The 6383-nt window shown below is 38.8% G+C and overlaps 1 pseudogene; it reads left to right on the forward strand.

Annotated features, from left to right (window-relative positions):
* The first annotated feature begins 420 nt into the window (after nucleotides 1-420).
* Nucleotides 421-6110, forward strand: LOC139725225 (protein rolling stone-like; annotated as a pseudogene).
* Nucleotides 6111-6383: the final 273 nt, after the last annotated feature.

Raw genomic sequence — 6383 nt, forward strand, 5'->3', positions numbered from 1 at the left:
CATATCAACCCGCCGGCAAATCTATAATGAAATAAAATTAGGACAATTTACTCGTTTAGTGAGTTCGGAACGTGGATATATGTGTGTGCAGAGACTGATCTACTGTTTGTTTTAAGTCCTCCTCAGCGATCGCAGTAGTCCGAATGTCGACATGGTGATTGGTAGATAACTGTATGTTAATGTGGCGCCTCGTATAACGCGCAACATAAGGAGCTGAAGAGGGTAATGCTTAATGTGATTTACCTTTCTTTCATGAGCAAGATTCTGTTAAGCCTTGCGGGGTGAGGTGGTTCTACAGTACCATTCATTCACTCGCCAGCAACCACAGGGACGGAACGATTACTATTGTACACAGCACAACATAATAATATACCGGACTGATTCCTCTGTGGATCGAGAGAAGCAATTTATAGAGCAGAAATGGCGACGTGTCGGGAGGAATTTAGATGTGCTTCCTTTGGCCTCGGAGGAACCAAGGCCAGCCTGTTTGTGACACCACAGGTAATGATATCATAACAACACTTATGACAGTATATTGTATTAAGAAAATACCTTTATGATCATTTTTTCTTTACAGATTTATTCAAATCTCGTCAACAAGTTGCTGGTCGATTAAAGAAGTACAACTTTAGGTTGGGCACACCGTACGTTGCATTGGGATCCTCGCTTGGTTAAAGGGATACGATCCAGTTTCGCTTGGAAAGGGACTGACAGGTTGCTAACGTTATCTTTGTCAATAATTTTTTTAAGAAAATGAGAAACCTCTCATGAAATATGAAAGAGCATAATTCTAAGAGGAATTAAAAGTTTATTTGAATTTTATCTTAATTGCTGAGATATCCAAAACAAAGCAATCCTAATAAAACGTTGAACCCACCTATAATTAGGATTATTTTGTTTTACTTTGTTTTTGGATATCTCAGCCATTTCAAAACCGATTTTCATCAAATGAGTTTTGAATTCCTTTTGGAATTGTATGCTCTGTATCATTTTAAAAAGTGGTTTCTAAATATCTTGCAAAAAGTAATAGGCTGAGCCCTCACCTCAACCAATACTATACCATCCCTTTAAGTCGTTTTGTGCACGAAACGTTCTCTGGCCGTGTCTTCCCACTATCGACCCCACTCCGTCCCCACTCCTCTTCTCCCGTCACCTTCCAGACTGCCTGAACGTATTATCCAATAGTCATTTGTTCCTATACCTCCGAAGAGATGCAAAGAAGGGGAAAAAGCACCAAATACTTCTCCACCTGTTCAAGCTGCGAAAAGGCTTACGCTATCTGGCATTACCCTTGCTAACTCATTAAAGATCTTTCGAGATGGTGACTCTAACCTAAAAGGTAAATGTCAATCCCTAACAAGCAAACGTACAGAAAGAGACAGCGGGGGGGGGGGGGGGGGGGGGAGAGAAAAAAAATGACTCATGCATAAATCATCATCCCTGAATTTGTGGCAGGGCGTTAATAGCGGTGATAATCATAATGATACACTTAATAATGATCAGAGATATAGGCAACTAAATCAATAAGCCACAAGAATAAGCGATGATTTCATTGATAATCAATAAGCATTATTCATCCACTGACACGGTGACCTTTTTAGGCTCTAATGCCCAGTAAGCCACCATGGTAACTTAATAACCCGTTCATCTTTGCAAGCTGCCTTTGGCTGTACATTCATATGATGGCGTGCCTTTTAATGATCTGTGTATGTGTCATTTTGGAACGCTTCCATATCATATTGACATGTGCCATTAAACTATGACAGATATTGATCATTAATCATGCCGAGTATACGTAGAATGCTAATATCGTATTGTTTTTTTCTGGTAGAGAGCCAACAAACCAGAAGCCATCAGCAAAAACAAAGTAAAATAAAACAAAACAAAAACAAACCGAAAGGAAAGAGAAAAAAAAGCCCAAACAAAACAAAGCAAGAGGAAGGGTAGAAAAACTTTATTCCGGTATATCGTAAATAACCGCAAATGACTTTAAAGTGTATGTATTTGGTTACTTCCGAATTTATCTGTAATCTCGTGGATTTTGATAAGGAACACTTCGTCGGTAAACGTCAACATGCGTCAAATCACATTCGTTTATTGTCTCAACGATGGGAGCTCGTCACCCCAAAAGCCCCGGAATCAATCACTTTTTCGATACTCCTACGCTTAGGGAAAAAGCATTCTCGTGTGAAATGATAAGTTTTTTTCCCACTGTTATTATTATTATTATTATTATTATTATTATTATTATTATTATTATTATTATTATTATTATCATTATTATTATTATAATTATTATTATTATTATCATTATTGTTATTATTATTATCATCATCAGTATTATTATTATTATCATTATTATTATTATTATTATTATTATTATTATTATCATTATCATTATCATCATTATTATTATCATCATCATCATCATCATTATCATCATTCATTCATTCAGCTTTTCAACAGAAAATCATGTTACATGATATAAAGGTTGTGGTGATTCTAGGCGCATATACCGCTGGTTGCCAGGGGAGGAAAAGGCAAACTTAATCACCGAGGCTCGAGGCCTTCCTCCCCGACCACAATTAATAATACATTATTACACAAAAGAAATATGCTCTAAAAATACAAGTAAGTACAAATGACACTAGAACTATCACTTGTTGTAATCTATACCCCCACTTAAACCTGATGAGGGTGTATAGTTCAGTCAACAAAACTGATGATTTGATATGTTCTTTAAAAAAAGTTACCGTGGCGCAGTGCATTGTTTAACGCTGATTAAAGATGTGTTCTGCTCGTTTATAATTTATCACATTTACCAAATCTCAATTCAAATGCTCAAAAACTAATGAAGTGAACAATCTCAAGTGATAATTTATATATGATTCTTTTAAGAATGCTGTTACCGTGGCAACGCAGTATCACAATCTAATGTTGTTTTTCTTTAATCTTTCTTCAGGATATTGTCATCAAGAATATACAATGTTGTTTGTTCATGTTTCCATCAAAGGGTAATTACGAGTAAGGAATCGGCAGTACCTCTTTGTTGATCTCATACTTATAAAGACATGACGATTATGATAATGACAACTAGTGAGACATTATACGATGACAATCCAGACTTAAAGGACAAGTTCACCTTTATAAACATAAGGATTGAGAGAATGTAGCAATATTAGTAGAACACATCATTGAAAGTTTGAGGAAAATCAGACAATCCGTTCAAAAGTTATGATTTTTTGAAGTTTTTGTGCAGTACCCGCTGGATGAGAAGACTACTGCAGCGTATGAATAACTTAGATGTCACATGCGTACAACAATATAAGGAAAATATAAAGAGAATTTCACAAAATTTCATCTTTTGAAAAAAGTACACATTCCCCTGACTCGTTACCGATACATGTTATGGGTAATATTATTCCCCCTGCCCTTAGAAAGAGGCAAGTCAATTGCTCTTTTATTATGCGAAAAAAATGAAAATATGTTGAATTTTCTTTTATATTTTCTTTATACTGTTGTACGCATATGACTCACAAGCTGTAGTAGTCTCCTCATCCAGCGGTTCCAACACAAAAATTTAAAAAATTCATAACTTTTGCATCGATTGTCCAATTTTCCTCAAACTTTCACTGATGTGTTCTACTAATATTGTTGCATTTTCTCAATCCTTATGTTTATGAAGGTGAACTTGTCCTTTAACGAACAGGCTATGTAAGTGATGCCCCGATTGTGTGTGAACGACACAGAGCTACATATGAGGAATGAAGATATAGGGAAGGTACGGAAGTGTGGGGCCAGTTGTAGTGATGGTGGTGGCATAGAAATGAGGAGAAATGAGGTGGAAATGATATCCGCCAGCTGCAGTGGATAGACGTGGAGTTGAAATTGTTGGATGGAATGGAAAATGGTGTATTGTCGAGTATAGTAAATCCAGCAAACTGTTAAGGAAAGGATTATGGTTAATTGATAGTATAAATAATGTGCGCCAATATTTTAAACAAAAGAGGGAAGGAAGAGGGTACAACTATGAATAACATCTTTTACGATTGTGTTATGCATGCATAATAAATAATTGTCTGTATGTGTTTGTATGCATGTTTTATGCGTTCATCTCAGCTTTGGAAATTGAATTTAGATCCATACTGGCGTTATCCTTTTATCAGGTAAGTCCTTTCCGCATACTTTACGGATATACTCTTAGCTAGGGTGTTTCATTTATTGGCCCAAGTCAGGTGCAGATGTACCGGTCAAAGTTACGCCATAATGTAATCGGTTACGAAAATATGTTCACAAACCCCATATTTCAGCCATATAACTTCGGCTAGAAAAGCCATGCGAGATGTATGAAAACAGATCAACAAAATATATGCAAAAATGTGTACCTATAAATGAATAGATGAATATGATATTTTACGTATAATTATATGATTCTGCTATATTAGATGTGTCGCTGAGAGTCGTGGACTGCTCGAATCCATCTAGTAAAAAGGTGCGTACATATCAGTTTTCATTATTTATTGTATTGATGATTAAAATTCAGCACTCAACCATAGCACTTTATCCTTGTGTTTGTACATTATCATACAGGCACGATGGCTTGGTATGCCCTACACGTTCATTATGTACCGAGCAGCAATCGCCATCTACCAGCTCACCTTCCTCATTCTCACCCTGGTGTTGTGGGGCGTGGAGCCCTTCTACCGACCCGTCGACTCCAAGGCCAAGTGGCTCATCTTCGTCTCCAACTGGACCTACTTGTTCGTCACTGCTTACTCATTCTCGCGATCGTCACCAGCATTTACTGGCATTGCACCCGAAGGGGAATGGGCGGCCAGGTCGCCGGTAAGTGTCTATAAAGTAGACAAGAGCCCATATTCTGCTGTTTCAGTGTAGTTATCATACATTAAGAACAACAACAAACAAACAACACAACAACGACAGTAACATTAGAAACCAAGAGTCATGAAGAAAAGTATATAAGGGAGCCTAAAAACAACGACAATCGTTTTGTTTTTTCTCTTTTGAGTGTTCAGAACGTCATGTTGATTACGTCATAATGTACAAGAAGAAAAATGTAAATTATTCCGAAGAAAGCTGGTTTATCTCACTACACTTGCATTCAAACATAGTGAACATTAATTTTGTCGAGCAGTCCTTTTTTTTTGGGGGGGGGGGGCAAAGGGCGCCGTAGATAGTTCCGGTAGACCTGATTCCCAATGAATTATTGACGTGACAAAACCGCGTCATTGTTCTATCTTAACCTGCAAGCAACGTCCATAATTATTATAAGAAAATAAAGCTAGCTAAGTTGTTGTTATTGTTGTTGTCGTCGTCGTCGTCGTTGATGATGTTTGATGTTATGACGTTTACCATTCATGGTGAATATGTACCGGGTACACTAGTGAATGTGATATTGTCTTATCATTTTGGACTGCGGGTATACTCGATGGTGACATTTATTGGCATAATTTCTCTTTCTACAAATTTTCCCAGGTGATACTGAGATGATGGGTGTGAATGGAAACAGTGAAGTGGCAAACCCTGACTCCAATGATAATACACGTCTTGAGCCACAATCCGAGGAGTCGGGGACACCGTCCACACCTTGGTACTTTAAGGTCCAGCGATATTTGCAGGTGTACGCCTGTTCGGCCTCGGTCTTCGTCACCATTCTGTATTGGGTGCTGGAGTTCGATCCCGCCGTCGACTCCGTGCAAGTGTTCAGCCTCCACGTACACGGCGTGGCCGCCTTCCTCATGATCACAGACACGTTGCTTGTCGCCACGCCCATCCGCCTCCTGCACATGATCTACGTCATGATCACGGCCTTCGTCTACTTCTGCTTCACGGCCGTCTACAACGCTGCGGGCGGTACCAACCCGTCGGGCGAGAGCCACATCTATTCCGGTTTCCTTGATTGGGGCAAGGCTCCGGGCACTTCCGCCATCGTTGGCGCCCTAACCGTCTTCGTAGCCGCGCCCGTGATCCATCTGGTTTTCTATGCCCTCTACCGCCTACGATTAGCGTTTGGATTATGCTGCGTGGCCTGCAAATATCCTGAAGCCGATGCACACAACGATGCAGCCACAGGAAGCTTGAAAGTATAAACTGCGAGTCTTATGTTCTGACACCAAACTGTAAGCGATACCGACAAGCAGAGTGCAATGAATGGATATATCAATGAAAAAATTTGGGTATTATTGACTTGTATTTATAACCGTTAGTCCTGTGGCAAATTGATCAATCCTTATTGACTCAATTCTCTACAAGATCTTATCCTTTTTTTCTTGTCATTTTCACAAGGTCAACGAAAACCCCACAGGCGTGAGTAAGGTACATGTCAGCAATTACATCTCACTGCATTATCAAAAAACAACAAA

The sequence above is a fragment of the Diadema antillarum genome, unplaced genomic scaffold (genome assembly GCF_040938485.1).
Source record: "Diadema antillarum isolate AM-2024a unplaced genomic scaffold, OU_Dant_1.0 seq00000028_RagTag, whole genome shotgun sequence".
Classification (NCBI taxonomy): Eukaryota; Metazoa; Echinodermata; class Echinoidea; order Diadematoida; family Diadematidae; genus Diadema; species Diadema antillarum.